General features: G+C 41.6%; 1 pseudogene; it reads right to left on the reverse strand.

The window, feature by feature from the left end:
- Positions 1 to 8,179: 8,179 nt before the first annotated feature.
- On the reverse strand, positions 8,180 to 8,964 carry LOC118914233 (cytochrome c oxidase assembly protein COX11, mitochondrial-like; annotated as a pseudogene).
- Positions 8,965 to 9,165: the final 201 nt, after the last annotated feature.

The raw sequence follows: 9,165 nt of genomic DNA on the forward strand, positions 1-9,165 counted from the left end.
TAGGTCAAGCAGCGTGCTGCAACTGCATTTATAAAAATGAGAATAGAGTCAAATGATTGGTTCAGAAAAAAAATTACATTGTTAAAGGATTCATAGCTTGTAGTAGGCAAAGAGATCTTTAAAATCAACAAGAAGACAACCAAACAGGAAAAAACAGGCAATGGACATGACTAGGCAGCTCACAGAGGAGCAAAATGCCCCAAAAAACACATGAAGAAGTGCCAAAATTTATGAGAAGTCAGGAAAATGCAAATTAATATAGTATTTTGAGTTACCACTTTATACCGAACAGACTGGCAAACAAGACCAATAATAGCCATTGTTAGAGGACACGCAGGGCAGAAGGAATTTACACACAAGCTGGAGGAAATGTAAACTGTTGCAGTCTTTTCAAGAAACAACCTGGAAATAGCTAGTAAAATTTTAAAGATGCATTATCTCTTCTACCTAGCAGTCCCACTTCCGGGAATCTATTTCACAGAAATAAAAGCACTGGTGAGAATGAGTCTATGTGCAGAGTTGTTTCAAAGGGAGTCCTCATCAGTGGGGAAAATTGAATAAATTACAGTACATCCATACTATAAATATTATGCAGACATTAAAAATGAAGGAATGCTCTAGACTTGGACTGGCAAACTTTTCCTGCAAAGAGCCAGTTAGCAAATATGAGACTAATTTCTCTATCCAAACTACCCAACTCTGCTGCTGTGTAAAGCAGCCATAAACAATTCATACAGTAATGACCATGACTGTGTTTCAATAAAACTGTGGTATGGACACTAACATTTGAATATTCTTTAATTTTTACGGGTGACAAAATATTCTTCTTTTGATTGTTTTCAATTATTTAAAATTGTAAAAAACATTCTTTGTGAGCTGGACAAAAATAGGCAACATGCCAGATTTGGCCTCTAGGCTATAGTTGGCTGACCCCTTGTCTAGACCAGTGCCTTAATTATAGAATTGGGTTTAATAATGCTTTGAAAGAGCTCTACCCAAGGTCATGGTCAGTGAATAACAGAGTTTAATAATGTTGCCTGCCTGGTCTTTTTATTTTTCAATCAATAAGTAAGATATTAGATGTGCTTCTGTGGGTAAAAATACTATTCTATTTATATTTAAAGTCCTGTTAAAGATGTGTCGTCATGCCTATCCTTTACAAAAATATCTATTAATCTATTGTGATTCCTCAAAGAGACTTCTCCAAGTCTAAATCCAAATAAAAAAGCTTCCATTCTTTCCGCTGACAGTTTTTGGGTTTGCAGCACCTTTTACGGCCAATGATGAGAGACTCTATGACCAGTGTTTGCTAGGTATCTTCAAGCTCCACTGAGAATTTGAGGCATTTGTGGACCCTCAGAAATCACTGGATGCAACTGTTGAACATAGAATGAAGAGAAAGGTTCAGATTTAGCCTTGATTCAGTTGGCAAGAAATACCTAACTTTGCTTGCAGGCTGTGTCTCCCGTGCTCTGGTTCTTCTGTTCATCAGGAACAGTGAGTGCGGCCAGTATGCTGATTCCCTGGTCTGGCTTTGTGACTGCTCCAAGGGTGGGTGTGGCTCCATACCATGCAGGTGTCATCCCACCTGAAGCTCAGGAGAGAACCCTCTGGATAGAAATTATGGCAAGAATAACATTTTGTGGTTCCTAAGACCCCCTCCTCTGGATTGTGTCCCAAATGTGGCCTTGCATTTTGGCTCCATCATCAGACCTGGTCTTCTACTCCTCAGTGATTGTTTCAAGACCCTCCTGCAAGAAGCATAGGCTCATAGTGAGGCATGTTCCTATCTGTTTAAAAATATAATTATTACCAACTTGAAAAAATATATTTTGAAATACTGAAGATATGCAAACGGCTCATAGATTAATATAACAGATGACTGTGTCTCCACACTCACATTTAAGAATTCCTGTCTGTGCCATTCCACATTGCATGTCCCCACCCTCTGCCCGAGATCATCTCTACCTTGACTTTGGTGTTGGGCACGCATTTCATTTTTAGTCCATATATATGTGCTTCTAAATATTACATTCTATGGATTAAAAAATTTTACATAAATTATACCATAATGAAGATATTCTTCTGCTTTTAAGAATTTGTTTGTTTTGATTTTTGCTCAAAATTATGTTTAAGAGATTTCCCCATATCACATATTAATTTGTTTTTACTGCTGAATAGTTTTTTGTTGCATGCATATAACTCAATTTATATGTCCATTGTCTTGTTGATAAATGTTAGGCTGTTTCCAAGGTTTGCTATATAAATAATGCTGCATTGATAGTTTTTGCATACATTTTTAAGAATCTAGGATATAAACTTTGTACTCAGTTTTCTGGATTCTAGGGTATGCTCATTGTCAGCTTTGCTTTCCAGTGTGCATGTTCCAAGGGGTTTGTATAAACATTCCCGTCCCCCCATATCCTCACCAACACTTAGTGTCATCAGACATTAATATTTCGTTGTCGTTAGTCTGATGGGTGTGACATGGTAGCATTTCAGATCGTGCATTTTTCTGATGTCTAGTGAGTTTGATCTGTTCATAGATTAATATAACAGATGACTGTGTCTCTACACTCACATTTAAGAATTCCTGTCTGTGCCATTCCACATTGCATGTCCCCACCCTCTGCCCGAGATCATCTCTACCTTGACTTTGGTGTTGGGCACGCATTTCATTTTTAGTCCATATATATGTGCCTCTAAATATTACATTCTATGGATTAAAAAATTTTACATAAATTATACCATAATGAAGATATTCTTCTGCTTTTAAGAATTTGTTTGTTTTGATTTTTGCTCAAAATTATGTTTAAGAGATTTCCCCATATCACATATTAATTTGTTTTTACTGCTGAATAGTTTTTTGTTGCATGCATATAACTCAATTTATATGTCCATTGTCTTGTTGATAAATGTTAGGCTGTTTCCAAGGTTTGCTATATAAATAATGCTGCATTGATAGTTTTTGCATACATTTTTAAGAATCTAGGATATAAACTTTGTACTCAGTTTTCTGGATTCTAGGGTATGCTCATTGTCAGCTTTGCTTTCCAGTGTGCATGTTCCAAGGGGTTTGTATAAACGTTCCCGTCCCCCCATATCCTCACCAACACTTAGTGTCATCAGACATTAATATTTCGTTGTCGTTAGTCTGATGGGTGTGACATGGTAGCATTTCAGATTGTGCATTTTTCTGATGTCTAGTGAGTTTGATCTTTGTTTTCTTCATATTTTAACTGGTTCTTTCTCTTCTGTGAATTTGCCCTTTTTTCTATTGAGGGTCCCTCTCTTCCTGTAAGTAGACCTTGATATATTCTGAAAAGTAATCCTCAATTGGTTATGTGGCTTGCAAATATCCTATCTCAAGTTTTGGCTTGTCTTTCTCACTTCTGATGGAAGCTTTTGACAAATGGAAGTTTTAAACTGTAACATGGTGATAAGCTCCAGTGCCACACGGTGTGCTGTGTGTGGGGAGGCAGGGACAGGGGCTTGGGGACGTGTTTCACTGTGGCTTCCTTTATCCTTCAGCCCGTGGAACCTCATGAAGATAAAATGGAGGCATGGACTGGAGGAAAAGAAGCAGCCTGTGTTCTCTGCTTAGTGATTATCCGGGCACTTAATGTACTACTTTGAATCCCATGGTAATATGTGCAAAAAGCCTCAGTCGTAGAATAACTTAATTAAACATTACTTACAAGAGTTTAATATTCATTATTTGGCTTCAATTACTGTCTTTGCCCCCTCCCTTCCCTCTCTCCCACCAGAGTGCTCTCTCCCTGCTTATTCCGAGGGTCTAATTAGGCTAATGGCTGCTGCTTGCAGTGACCTTATGTCTGTTGAAAAACAACAAAAAATAAAGACTCTCTTTGGTTTGGTCTTTGCATGTGGCAGCCCCCGCTCCTGCATTCCATATTTCCTTTCTTTTTCAAACGCCTGATCCCACTTGTGCCGCATAGTGGAATTAATGATGTGTGTTTGAAAAAGGCTTGGCAGCCAAATTGCAACAAATACAAGAGGGCCAGGGCATTGGAGAGAGGGAGGAGCTGGAGAAAACTCCGAACCTTCCAGCACCGACTGGGCAGCAAAGACTGCGGCTCGGCTGGCTGCTGGCAGGGAAAAGCTTTCAAAGGAGGGGGCCCACGTACAAAGCCAAGTGAGCTCTCTCTTATTCTTTGTTTCCCTGTCTTGGGGCTTAATAGCATCCTTGGCGCCCCTCTAAGCAGGTTTCTTCAAAGGCTTTTGTGAGTCTTTCCCGTGGTCCTGCTGCGGTCTGCATCTGCTGCCTTTGGTTCAGCCCCACAGAGGGGCCATGTGATGCTGGAGCACAGGGTTCCTCGTGAAGGGAGGAGCCAGGCGCAGAGTAGTTATTGCTCTGCTCAAAGGTCAAGTCTGTGCACAGGTACAGAGCCCCTTTCAGGTAATGCAGATGTGGAAAAGCCCGTCTCTGGGAAGACAGACAAGCACTATGGGAAGTCACCACCAGTTTGGGAGAGCAGTGCAATAAGCTTTGTTGAAGAGTGCTGGGGTCCCCAGGCAGTGAGGGATTGGTTCTGATGGAGGCTGGGTGCAGGAAGGGAGAGCCAGGGACTGCAGACAGGATGTGAAGTGAGATCTGCCTTAGAGCTGATGAGGAGGTAGAGTTGACCACAGGGAGGGACTCATTTTGGACAGTGAGAGAGAGGTGCTACACGTGTGTTGTGTTTGGGGTACACTGGGGGGTTTCAGGGGAAGTGGGAGTGCGGTATACTTGGGAAGGTGGGAGAAGGTGAGGTTCAAAAATAGTTTGGATTCAGGTGGTTCAGGCCTTGAATCCCATGCTGAGGGGTTGGGTCTTTTCACTGGGAATATACTAAAGGGTCAGGCATGGCGATAACACATTCAAATGTGCATTTTACAGTCGTAGCTCCTGGAGTGGTGAGAAGGGGGAATTCACGAGGAAAAGACACAAAGCACAGAAGAGACAGGACACTGACTGGGAAGTGTTTTAGCTCGCATGAGTGGACAATGAGGCATAGGGACTCAAAGTTACTTGAGAAATAAATTGAGCAGGTTGTGGTGACTAGTGGGATGCAGCACAGGTCATAAGCTGGTCAGCCCCGATCATGAGCTACGCTGCAAACTCCCATGCAGAGGAGAGACCCATGGAAGCTAATGGTAGGTAGAGGCCAAGCAGAGCCACCCAGGGAGCTGGGCGGGTAACACAGTCCATGTGCCAGAGCTTGGTCAGACCCGAGGGATAGGGGAGGGTACAAGGACAGGACTTGTAGGTGGCCTCAGGAAAGACTGAGGGCAACAGGACCTCAGTCTAATTTGGGGTTCAGGGCCTGACTTCAGAGCTAATGCAGAGCCCAGAACATAGCATAGTTTGGACAATCCCCACTCCCTGCTTTTCAGGAAGGGGCTGTGCTTGCCTATTGCTTCTACATGTACCTATTGGCCAGGTTCATCCCTAGGGCACCCCAAACACCCAGATTAGGAGCCAGAAGAGCTCTAGAGCCTGTCCACAGGCAGCAGAGGATCCCTCATCCCTAAATTTCTTTGCAACTGCCTGTTAATATTTGGCTAACATAAGCCTTCGGGCGGCTGGTTTATGTTGAGGTGATCTGGGTAGCACCGCAGGGGGAAGGGCCCAACAGCAGACTGGAAGAGGCCAAGAAGGGAGGGAAAAGGACTTGTCTCAGGACACAGTAGTTGAGTGGTACAATTAGAACTTTAATCTAAGCCTTTTAACATCGATTACTATGACTCTGTGTCACAGGACTAGTGAGAATCTTCCTGGTTTCTCTCAGGTCAGGCCTAGGCCGGTGGTGGTTGGACACCTGGGCCTGCCTGTACTCATGGAGATCTGTGGCTGAGGCATATATTCAGGTGGCCCTTTGTTCTTGTGGCTGGGTCCGGAAGGTTGGACAAACTGAATATAGCATAGATGGTGGTACAGGCAAGGGCTCTGGGTTCAAGTTTTGTCTCTGCCGTCGACTAGCTGCATGCCCTTGGACAAGGTACTCAGCTTTTCTATACTTGAGCCTCCTCATCCGTAATGTGGGTAGGGTGATGATACATCCTCAGTGATCTTGGCTGCTACCCTTTGCCCTAATGCAATTATTAATGGTCAAAAGTGTCTTGGGTCAGATGACAAATAGTTACCTTAACTATGGGCTAATAAGTAGTATCTACCTCATCAGATTGTAAAAATTATATATGTGAATGCTCTTAGATTAGTGTCTGATAATATATAGGCATCCTCTATTAATTATATATTGAGTATTGATTTAATTTCCTAAGGCTCTACAGCAAATTACTATAAACTAGATGGTTTAAACCAATAGGAATGTATTCTCTCACAGTTCTGGAAGCTACAGAACTGAAATCAGGGTGTCAGTAGAACTGCAATCCCTCAGAGTCACTGGAGGAGAATTCTCTGCCTCTTCTGACTTCTGATGGTGCCTGGCAAGCCTCTGCACTCCTTGACTTGTGGTAGCATTGTTCCAATGCCTTATCTTCACATGACCATTTTGCCTTTGGTTATGTCTGTATCTAAATTATAAAGATACCAGTCATTGAGTTAGAGCCCACCCTAATCCAATGTAATCTCATCTTAACTTGATTACATCTACAAAGATCCTATTTCCAAATAAGGTCAAATTCACAGGTTCCAGGTAGGCATGAATTTTGAGCAGACATTATTCCACCCAGTACAGATATATAGATATTTATCTATGTATTTTATTTCTCAATTACACTTTAAGCCACTTGACTTTTATACCTAGCACACTGCTTGGTATGCTGACATAATAAGTAGTCAATTAATTGTTGAGAGATATAATGTTCCTAAAAGGTGGCCTTTGTTGGTTTATTGTGGAGGCAGTGCTGGGGCAATGGTATTAGGGAAAACTAGGAGGAGAAAAAAGTATTCCTCTTGGTCATCTCTCCCTTGACTGAATGGAGAATCCCAGTTTCTAAGAGCTGTCAATCTCATTGCTTGCTCACCCTTTGCCTAGTCTTTTTTTTTTTTAAGAGTAGATAAAGATTATTTTATTATAAAATAATTCTGAATAGATGTTAGCATGAAATGTGAGAAATTATATTATTCAGGAAGAATACTGAGTGCCTTCATTTAAAGGTGACTGTAAAAGTCAGTTTGCACTTCTTTATAAATAATACTCTTGTTTAGAATTATGAATTATAAAGGCCTTGATTATTGTAGTTTAATTAAGTGTCAGGTACCCTGAATAGGTCCCTGGATTCTATCTGGGGTTGCCTTTCAATGATTCTTTATAATACTAAATGTTCTCCCCACCCCCCATTTTACTGAAATATAATATTTCTATTTGAAAAAAATACTACTGGAAAATATTAAGAATAAATTGTGCATTCATTTATGTCATAAATTACAATGATAAATAAATTACCATTAAAACAATCTGGTACATCTCTTTTTTTATGGAGTTTGCTCACAGAAGAACTTGCGATGTCAATAAATCATCACAGTCCCACACTTACATTTTTACGTTCAGGGACTTGGAATTATCACAGGAAATGCCAGAAGCCTAGTAAACATATTATGCATTTGATTTCCATTGCATGATACTCATATTTCAAAGTTATTAATTATTCAGTAAAATAGCCCTAGAGCTTAAAGGGAAAATATGATCAAGTTTGAAATCAGAATGTAATCTTTGGGCAAGCTGTGAGGACTCAGGGATTCCTCTCCCATTTTGAGCTTTTAAAATAGTGACTGTTCACAGTGAAAGAAAGCAGTCTCTAGCTATTTTAGAAATAATGAAAATGATCATAAGTTATGATCTAGAGCTAAAACAAATAAACCTGGGTATAAAAAATTCACGGCAAGTATGAAGGGCTAATAATTAGTTAGGGGAAACAGTGAATTAAGCTGAATTATCAAGGCCATACTTAGGTAGCTAAGAGACCATTTCTTTAAATACTACTAAAGACTCCAAGGTTTGAACAGGCACACATTTTAAATAGGCATGTGGATTCCTTATGATGAAAAGCTGAACCTATTCTCTCAATTTTAAGTAGGGTAAACTAGTTGGACTCATTACCTAATACTTAAAACATAAGGCTTCCCGTTATTGTAGAATATTTTTCTTCTGAGAAGACAAGATACATGATTTTTCAAAAATCACAAATTTGAAACAAGACTTAGTTGCTAACTTCACTTACAGCCTAGAACTGGCAACTTGTGCCTCTCCTTTGCTTCAAAAAAAAGTGTAAGAAAGAGTGATGAGATCACCAGTCACCATTTTTGGGTCTTCCGCAAATTCAGAATCAATGTGGAAAAACACTGGCATATCTGCTTCCTCTTGTGGATTGAGCCTTTGTTCTTCAAAACAGAACCACTGTGTTTTATTGCAATACTGTCCACCTTCAAATGGCACAACACTGTATGTAGAAATTCCGATTATTATTAGCTTGTCAGTAGGATTCTCAGCTTTATAAAACGCAGTGCAGTCTCTCCTGGCACTAAATGTAACTCTGCTGAGGTCTGAAGTCCCACTGGAGATTTGCCGGCACATCTGCATTAAAGGTGACTTTAATGATAGGATCCTTAACGGGTATCATCTTTTCAATCTGGTCTGATGTATGACCTGCTACTGCTGATCCTCCAAGCCCAGTCATCTGTCAACAGAGCCGATAAAGGGAGCACCACGGCCACTTAGGCGAGGACCGACTTGTTCCGCCGCCGCCAGTCCTCCTGCGTGCGGCGAAGGGCTCGTGCTCCTCGGCTGCGGCGGCGGCTGCATGGCCAGCTCACGGGTTGCGACCGGGTGCTTCGATGTCCCGAGCCGCCTCAGCCCCGTCACAGCCTCGTCTTCCACTTCTTCGAGGCCTGACACAAGGCTCTACCCTCTCCGCCGCCCTGGTCGGGGACCCAGGATGGCTGCCCCACCAGTGGCAGAAAGCAACGCGCCTGCATCCCGCACGCCAAGGCCCTCCCATAGCGCCCGGAGAGGACGCCGGCCTGCCAGTTGGCTAGTCTTACAGGGGGGAAAAAAAAAATCTTGAAACCATTCTTAAAAAAATTCAACAACACAATGAACAACCACATACACAAAACACAGCAAAAAGACCCTTTGGCCTATCAAGAAGACGCTGAGACCAAAAGCTGAAACGGCTTTTCCATAATGCAATGAAATACAT

The sequence above is a fragment of the Manis pentadactyla genome, chromosome 1 (assembly GCF_030020395.1).
Source record: "Manis pentadactyla isolate mManPen7 chromosome 1, mManPen7.hap1, whole genome shotgun sequence".
NCBI classification, from domain to species: Eukaryota; Metazoa; Chordata; class Mammalia; order Pholidota; family Manidae; genus Manis; species Manis pentadactyla.